Source organism: Bubalus bubalis, chromosome 2 (assembly GCF_019923935.1).
Source record: "Bubalus bubalis isolate 160015118507 breed Murrah chromosome 2, NDDB_SH_1, whole genome shotgun sequence".
Classification (NCBI taxonomy): domain Eukaryota; kingdom Metazoa; phylum Chordata; class Mammalia; order Artiodactyla; family Bovidae; genus Bubalus; species Bubalus bubalis.
Genome location: NC_059158.1, coordinates 34,337,399 through 34,347,043, shown reverse-complemented (window position 1 = coordinate 34,347,043; position 9,645 = coordinate 34,337,399).

The following is a 9,645-nucleotide window of genomic DNA, read 5'->3' as shown; positions in this document are numbered from 1 at the left end:
GGCAAGATTCTAGAAGAAACTGTAGGATGGGAGACTTGGGGGAAATGACACCTGCCACCTGTACCTCCTGACCCCTGGCCTTGCTGCCCCTCCAGGGGGACATACCCCACCTGCAAGCAGGGGTCCCCCTAATAACGCACCTTGAGAAGGGCAGTGGATGGAGGTGGGGAGTTAGGGAGTGCAGGGCCAGTTACACAGAGTAGAAGGATCTCAGGTGGGAGATCCCCAGGCTGAGAAGGAAGCATTCCCTCCACTCCAGCCAGAAGCCAAGCACGGGGGGAATGAAGGCCTCTGGAAAAAGAGGCAGCCAGCTGACGCTGCCAGCCCAGTTTTGGATGGGGGAGGAAACTGGGCTTCCCCACATCCCAAAGGTCAGAAGGAGACATGGGCTATCCCCAGAGTGGGGTCAGGGTCCAGGCCCCAGGTCCAGCCAGCCTCCCACTCAATACTCCTGTGTTTCCATGTCCCGTTAGTGGTAAAGAGCCCTCCTGCCAATTCAGGAGATACAAGAGACTCAGATTTGATCCCTGAGTCGGGAAGATCCCTGGAGAAGGAAATGGTATCCCACTCCAGTATTCTTGCCTGGAGAATTCCATGGACAGAGGAGCCTGGAAGGCCACCATCCACAGGGCTACAAAGAGTCAGATGCAATTGAGCACACACATCAAAACATCCCAGGTCCTGGCTGCAGGCTAACCCGGTCCAGTCCCCCGACACCAGAACTGCCATCTCACAGCCTCAGAAGAGGGAAGCAGGGCTGTCAAAGCCCCCGTCTGGGATGGGGTCCACGGGCAGAGTCCGCATGGGCTCTTCATACCTGCAGGAGTTCCCAAAAAATCAGCTGAAGCCTCTGCTAACAGAGGCCTGCAGGCAGGAGGACCTAGATAGAGGAGAACCAGTCTCACCTCCAGGGGTCAGGAACCAGAGGCTGAGCCAGGCCCACCCACCACCCACAAATCCCCAAAGCCGGGCCTTGGGAGAGGGGACCTGCTCACACCTGCCACCACCATGAAATATAGTTGACCCTTGAATGATGTGGGGGGTGAGAGGTGTTCAGGTGTGTATGACTCATAGTCCTTTGCATCCACCCAACCACAGACCATGTCTGATTGTAGTATTTATTATTGAAAATTATTTGCATAGAAGTGGACCCAAGCAGCTCAAACTCACGTTGTTCAAGGGTCAACTGTGTGCTTGATTATTCAAAGCACCTTTCCCGAGGTTCTCCCACAGGCTGTCAGGATCCAGGGAGACGCCCACACCCTGTGCAGTCCGTGGGGCAGCGAGGCAAACATCAGTCATCATTACTGTGGGCTCTGCACAGGGAGGGGCCAGCCTAGAGCTGTGGGTTTTGGGGTTTTGGGTTTTTTTTGCCATTCTGCACAGCTTGTGTGATCTCTGTTCCCTGACCAGGGATTGAAACCAGGCCCTCAGCAGTGACAACACCAAGTTCTAACCACTGGACCACCAGGGAGTTCCCAAGCTGTGCTTTAGAAGATTACTCTTGGGAGAAGGTTAGAGGGGGCAGTCTTCCACTTGCCTCCCACTCTGACCCCCAGGAATTAGATTCTTCAGAGAGAAAGTCTCTACCTTAGCCTGGTTTCCTCCAAGAGTGGGGTTTGAGAGGGCTTTGGGCTGGAGTACAGATAATTTATTTTTGAAGTGACCCCAGGGAGCAGGAGTGACAAAGGACAGGGGACAGAGTGAGCCAGGGAAGTGGAGTCAGCCAATACCAGGAGGTTTTGGCACATTAGCTACCCTGTGGGTGACTGGTGACCCAGCAGGGACCTATTTAAAAGTCTTAGGACATGTGTCTCAGAATTGTCTGCCCAGGGCGTCCCTGGTGACTCGGGGGTAAAGACTCTGCCTGCCAATGCTATTGACTTGGGTTTGATCCTTGATCCATGAAGATCCCGCCTGCAGTGGAGCAGCTAAGCTCGTGTGCCACAACTATTGAGCCTGTGCTCTAGAGCCCGGGAGCCACAACTACTGAGCCCACGTGCTGCAACCGCTGAAGCCCGCGTGCCTAGATCTCATTCTCGGCAACAAGAGAAGCCGCTGCAAAAGCCTTGCCCTGCAACGAAGGGCAGCCGCTGCTTGCCGCAACTAGAGAAAACCCACACAGCAATGAAGACCCAGCACAGCCAAAAATAAATAGTTTGGGTTTTTTGGTCGTCTGCTCAGGAGGGCAAATAGGGAAACATTTATCTGTTGGCTTCTGTCCTTCTATTGAGCAAAAGTGTCCCCCAGGGGCCTTCTTTCGAAGGTGTGCACACGGGGGAGACCTCAGGGAGGTCTCAGGCTCCAAGGAGGAGATCCCTGTGTAGGACCTCGGAGAAACCCCGGGGAAGGAGGTGGAAGGCTCTGGGCTCAGCTAGGCTCTGTCTGATGGAACCTGCATGGAGGGGTTTGAAGAAGCGTGGGGCCTAGAGAAGCTTGGACCCTGGTGTCCCTCATGGGCCTTTGCCTTCCCGCCTCCGTCAAGCCATCAGCTGCATCAGTAGCTGCCTGCAGGGCAAGCTTTTGAGAATGTGAAAAATACTTTCCTACAACCAGGGAAAGCTCAAAGCTTGCCCCACCCCTCAAGCCCCCCACCCTCCCCTGGTGTGGAAGCAGGCGAGTTCTAAGTACTCGGTTTCAGAGCCCTGCTCTGTCCAGCTCAAGGACCAATCTGGTTTAGCTTCTGAACAGCTTCCCTCGCCAGGGGGCCTAGGCCTGGAAGGAAGCTCAGTCTGTTCTGCCTGGAACTGCGGCCAGAATCTCCCCCTAAGTGCATGGCTGCTCGTGGCCCCCCGCCCAGCCTCTCCACAAGTACTTGTTTCCTGCCCAGCCAGCCGACCTCACTTCATTTCTCTGGCAGCAGCTGGGTCGGGCTCCTCCACCTTCCCCCTACTCAGCGTCTTGCTGTTTTCCGGGGCAGCACCTCCAGCGCCCTCCCACCTACCCCGCCAGCTCCAGACATTGGCAAGGGCTGTCCCGGCCCCCCGTGGCTTGGCCCTTTCCGAGCCTCTTTGGGGCCCTGCCCGAATCAGCAATGACAAGTACCTTCTCTTCCTTCTCCCTCGCACAAGGTGACCATTGTCCACCGCACAAGGGAGGACCATCCGTGTTCACGCTGCGGCGGAGAAAGGATGTTTACCTGAGAGAGTCCTCAGCACTGCTTCACGCTGCGTGCAGCCACTCCACCCCGTGTCACATGCAGGCCAAGCATGTATCTCTCCCAGGCCCACATTACAGGTGCAGAAAGCAGGCCTGCAGGGCACAGAGTGGGCAGGCAGGCTCAGGAGAGGCCCAAAGGCTCAGAACAGGATCAGGTCAGGCCCACAGGTGGCCTCCACTTGCAGAAATGAGGCTTTGGCAGGTCTTACCGCTGGGGTAAGACCTAGAGCCAGACATCCTGAAATGTGAAGTCAAGTGGGCCTTAGAAAGCATCACTACGAACAAAGTTAGTGGAAGAGATGGAATTCCAGTTGAGCTATTTCAAATCCTAAAAGATGATGCTGTGAAAGTGCTGCACTCAATATGCCAGCAAATTTGGAAAACTCAGCAGTGGCCACAGGACTGGAAAAGGTCAGTTTTCATTCCAATCCCAAAGAAAGGCAATGCCAAAAATGCTCAAACTACTGCACAATTGCACTCATCTCACACACTAGTAAAGAAATGCTCAAAATTCTCCAAGCCAGGCTTCAGCGATACGTGAACTGTGAACTTCCAGATGTTCAAGCTGGTTTTAGAAAAGGCAGAGGAACCAGAGATCAAATTGCCAACATCCACTGGATCATCGAAAAAGCAAGAGAGTTCCAGAAAAACATCTCTTTCTGCTTTATTGACTATGCCAAAGCCTTTGACTGTGTGGATCACAATGAACTGTGGAAAATTTTGAAAGAGATGGGAATACCAGACCATCTGACCTGCCTCTTGAGAAACCTATATGCAGGTCAGGAAGCAACAGTTAGAACTGGACATGGAACAACAGACTGGTTCCAAATAGGAAAAGGAGTACGTCAAGGCTGTATATTGTCACCCTGCTTATTTAATTTATATGCAGAGTACATCATGAGAAACGCTGGGCTGGAAGAAGCACAAGCTAGAATCAAGATTGCCAGGAGAAATATCAATAACCTCAGATATGCAGATGAGGTAGAAAGTGAAGAGGAACTAAAAAGCCTCTTGATGAAAGTGAAAGAGGAGAGTGAAAAAGTTGGCTTAAAACTCAACATTCAGAAAATGAAGATCATGACATCTGGTCCCATCACTTCATGGGAAATAGATGGGGAAACAGTGTCAGACTTTATTTTTTGGGGCTCCAAAATCACTGCAGATGGTGTCTGCAGCCATGAAATTAAAAGATATTTACTCCTTGGAAGAAAAGTTATGACCAACCTAGATAGCATATTCAAAAGCAGAGACATTACTTTGCCAACAAAGGTCCGTCTAGTTAAGTCTGGTTTTTCCAGTGGTCATGTATGGATGTGAGAGTTGGACTGTGAAGAAGGCTGAGTGCCGAAGAATTGATGCTTTTGAACTGTGGTGTTGGAGAAGACTCTTGAGAGTCCCTTGGACTGCAAGGAGATCCAACCAGTCCATTCTGAAGGAGATCAGCCCTGGGATTTCTTTGGAGGGAATCATGCTAAAGCTGAAACTCCAGTACTTTGGCCATGCAAAGAGTTGACTCATTGGAAGAGTTGACTCATGCAAAGAGTTGACTCATTGGAAAAGACTCTGATTCTGGGAGGGATTGGGGGCAGGAGGAGAAGGGGACGACAGAGGATGAGATGGCTGGATGGCATCACCGACTCGATGGACGTGAGTCTGAGTGAACTCCGGGAGTTGGTGATGGACAGGGAGGCCTGGCGTGCTGCGATTCATGGGGTCGCAAAGAGTCGGATATGACTGAGTGACTGAAATGAACTGAAATGACCCCTGGGGGTTCTCTCTGTTCAGGCTCTGTTCATCCCATCTCTCCTTCCCACCTCCTCATTCAACCCTGCCAGCTCCCCTCCCCACAGCAGGTGTTCTTATCGCCCCACCTTTTTAATATTTACTTATTTGCCTGCCTTCGTTCTTAGTTGCAGCACGCAGGGTATTTCATTGCACCAGGACTTGGACTCTTCACTGTGGGGTGCAGGCTTGGTTGTCCCACTGCATGTGGGATCTTAGTTCTCCAACCAGGGATCAAACCCACATTCTCTGCATTGGGAAGTGGATTCTTAACCACTGGATCACCAGGGGAGTCCCTGATTCCGCTTTGAGAGATAAGAGCACAGAAGCTCAGAGAGATTTATCAGCTTCCCCGCAGGGAGAGGAGAAGAAAAGCGGATAGAGGGAAGGAAGGAGAAAGGGAGGTCTCTATCAGCACCTTTTTTTTTTTTTTTGAGTATAGTTGCTTTACATAGTTGTGTTAGTTTCTGCTGTGCATCGAAGTGAATCAGCTATATGTATACATATATCCCCTCTCTTGGATCTCCCTCTCACCCACCCCCCATCCCACCCCTCTAGGTCATCACAGAACACCAGGCTGAGCTCTCTACACTCTACAGGAGAATCCTACGATGCAGGGATGGCAGAGCTGGCCCTGAGGAGGTTTCTAGACTTCCTCTTGGGAGACAGGGTGACGAATTGCTCAAGGTCACATGGAGCATCTCCCACTGAGCTAGGGCTTGGGGGTTTGGACACTGGGGTGGTGACTTCGTGGTCACCCTCTGCAGGAGAGAAAGAAGGTTCTAAGCCAGGACACGCCTGCCCTGGAGGCAGGGAGATATATGAGTTTCTGTGCCTGGCCTGTCCAGCCTGCAGCCTTGGCAGGGGCCACACAGAGAGGGGGCCACATAGAGAGGGAGCACTGCCAGTTACTCCAGACACTTTCACTGGCTTTGCCCCCTACCTCTGCGCAGGCCCTATTGTCCTGGGCTGGAGCCGAAGCTGGGCCAAGACCAGTGAGCTTGGAGGGAACCTTTCCAATGGGAGGTGCTGTGGAGAGGAGCTGAAAAGGGGGTGGGCGTGGCCTCCCTGGACGTTCAGAATTCTAGAATCAATGAAGTCCTTCCAGCTCAAGACTTTGTGTCTATGAAGTGTGAGGTGTGTTTCTCTCCATACCCCTGCTGCTGCTGCTGCTAAGTCGCTTCAGTAGTGTCCGACTCTGTGCGGCTCCATAGACGGCAGCCCACTAGGGTTCCCCCAAATCCTACCAGGCTGTAGTCAGAGGGATCTTGGAGACACAGCTCCCCAAGATTTTTATGGCTGCAAACAAACCAGCCCCTCAACATAGTTGAGCCTAAATAACAATGGTTCCTTAATTTTTTACAATTCTGGGTGTGGTCCTGGCTGTCCTTCAAGTTTTACCTGGGACTAGGTCACTTGATCAGCTGTATTCAGCTGGAAGGTCCAAGTGGCTTCCATCACAGATCTTAGGGCTCCATGCCTCCTCTCTCCTCCACTTAGTGTCTCATCCTCTAGGGCCTCTCTATCCTGCAGAACACCCTACACTTCCTTCCAGCATGGTGGGGGCCAAGTGGGAGGGAGGGAGAAAAGAAGCGAAGGGAACGGCTAGGCCCTTCAAGGGCTAAGCTTGGAACTGGCACAATTTCACTTCTGCTACATTTTTTCCATCAAAGCAAATCACAGGGCCCAGCCAGATTCAAGGAGAGAGAAAGTAGACTCCACCTTTTTTTTTTTTTTTTTTCCAATTTTTTAATGTATTCGGCTATAGTGGGTCTCCACTGGGGCATGTGAGATCTTTAGATGGAGCATGTGAACCCTTAGTTGCATCGTGCAGAATCTAGATTCTGACCAGGATTTGAACCCAGGCCCCCTACATTGGGAGTGCGTAGTCTTAGCCACTGGTCCACCAGGGAACCCCCAGTATCTACCTCTTGATGGTAGAAAAAGCAAAAAATCCATCTTTAATCCATCTTTAATCCATCTCAGAGAGGCGGGAATTCACCAGTTTTAAGAAAGTCAGGACAGAGCCCCAGGGGCCTGATGGAGACTCCGGCACTTGGAGATGGGTGAGGCCCCATCCCTGCCCGTGGGACTCTCTCCCATCGGCTCCTAGATGACAACTTCCCCCAGTGCTGTTCCCACAATGGCCCCAGAGGCCTGGACTGCAGGAGGAAGGGCTGGGATCAAATGAGGCTATGCAGGGAGGTGGGGAGGGCACGGGCCCCTCTGTACCAACTGTTGAGGCGTCCGAAGGTGAAGGTGGGTCTCTTTATTGTGGGATGTGAGGGGAAAGCACCTATTCCTTGCAGAAACCCACCCCACGAAGGCTTTGGCTGGGACCAAGCTTGAGGAGGCTGAATCGTGGGACAAGACAGGCTCTACTCATCTCACCGTCCTGGGAGGGTTGGTCCTGGGGAACCCCAGGTCCCCCTCTTCTCATCTTCCAGGTGCCCTCTGCAGCAGTGCTTAGCTGGTCTTAGCAGGCCCAGACACTGGGCAGCCATGTGAGTCCCTGAAGACTCCCGATTCCCACCCCTCTCCTCCTGGCTCTCATCTAACTTATTCATGCAGCCCCTTGACAGCTATTTACTGAGCACCGGCTGTGGGCCAGGCGCTGTGCTAGTCACTGAGGCTCTATCAGTGAGCAAAATAAACAAAATCCTTGTCTTCTTGGAGTCCAAATTGGAGGAGAGGGAGTGTGTTTATAGATAATAAACAAAATAAATAAGTAAATTATAGAGTGCTGCATTCATTTCCTGTGGCTGCCATAACAAATTACCCCAAACTTGGAGGCTTAAAACATCAGAAATGTATTCCCACACAGTTCTGGAAACTAAACGTCTGAAATCAAGGTGTTGGCAGGGCCACACTCCCTTCACGGGCTCCAGGAGGAGAGAATCGGGCCTCTTCCAGAATAGTGGTGCCTGGCAATCCCTGGAGCTTCTTAGCTAGTGGCAGCTCCCTTCCGAAGACCACTTCCATCTTTACATGCCTTTCTCCCCTGTGTTCTGTTTTCTCTTCTTCTTATAAGGACACAAGTATTGGACTAACTGCTACCCTAAATCCAGGACCATCTCATCTCAAAATCTGTAATTTGAGCACATCTGCAAAGATTTCCAAATCAAGTGACATTCTGAGGTCAATGATTTTGGGGGACACTATTCAACCCACTACAGTTATATTTGCAGATTCCAGGGGTTTGGACATAGAAATATCTTTTAGGGGACCACTCTTCCACCTACTACAAATATAGTAGAGAAAATAATATGAGGATATTTGAAGGAAAACGAAGCATGGTAGTGCTTCTATGGTGGCTCAGGGATAAAGAATCTGCCCACCAATGCAAGAGACGCAGGTTTGATCCCTGGGTTGGGAAGATGCCCTGGAGAAGGAAATGGTAAACCATTCCAGTATTCTTGCCTGGGAAATCCCATGGACAGAGGAGCCTGGCCGGCTACAGTCCGTGGAGTTGCAAAAGACCTGGACATGACTAAGTGGCTAAACAACAGCAACAAAAAAAGCATGGTAATATAGGAGGAAGGGTGTAGGTGCTGGAGTGGGAAGGGTAGCCTGCAGTATTAAACAGATGGTCAGGAAAGGCTTCCTAGGGCTTTACTGGGGCTTCCCTAGTAGCTCAGTTGGTAAAGAATCTACCTGCAATGCAGGAGACCCCGGTTTGATTCCTGGGTCAGGAAGATCTGCTGGAGAAGGGATAGTCTACCCACTCCAGTATTCTTGGGCTTCCCTGGTGGCTCAGCTGGTGAAGAATCCACCTGCAATGCAGGAGACCTGGGTTCGATCCCTGGGTTGGGAAGATCCCGTGGAAAAGGGAACATCCCCTGGAGAAGGGAATGGCTACCCACTCCAGTATTCTGGCCTGGAGAATTCCATGGACTGTACCTTACAGCAAAGGGTCAGACACAACTGAGTGACTTTCACTTTCATGACGACTGAGAAGGTGGTCGTCAAAGGAAGTTAAGGGGTGAGCCATGTGCATGTCTGAGGGGAAAAGCATCCAGGCAGAGGGAGTGGGCAGTGCAAAGGTCCTGAGGCAGGACCGTGTCTAGCGATCTGAGGAATAGGGAGCTAGAGCAGAATGAGTAGGGGGCAGAGTGGTAGGAGGGTGGAATCACATGGGGCCATGTCAGTCACAGCATGCACTTTGGCCTTGATTCTGAGGAGAAACGGGAACTGACTTGGTTGCCACAGCATCCCTCTGGTTGCTGGGCTAGGCATAGACTGTGGGGGGGCCAGGGATCGAAGCATAACTCAGCCGCCCACTCTCTGCCCCCACCAGGGCGGCCCCCGGGCAGCAGGCCCTCCATGGCTCTGGAGCAGCTTCCCAGGACCTTGTCATAGAGAGGCGCCTCAGATCCCCTGCTGCCCGACCCCCTGCCTGCCCAAAGGGCTCGGGTTACCCCTTGTCAGCTGTACCCACCAGAGCCTGGGAAAGTCAGCTTTCCAGAAAGATTTCATCATTTTCCATTCGGAAAAGCTTGCCGCTCCCTCCGCTCCCTCCCTTGTTCCTGGGGCTGAGTACAAGGGCTGAGACACTCAGGAGCTCAGAGGGGGCCTTCCAGCCCGCCCCACAGCCACCTGGGACCAGACTACCCCATCCCCCAGCTGGCGCGCCTTCCGCCTGGGGCATCCTTCCCCCTGTCCCCACTGGACTCTGCCAGTCATAGCCCTCATGCCCTGGCACCT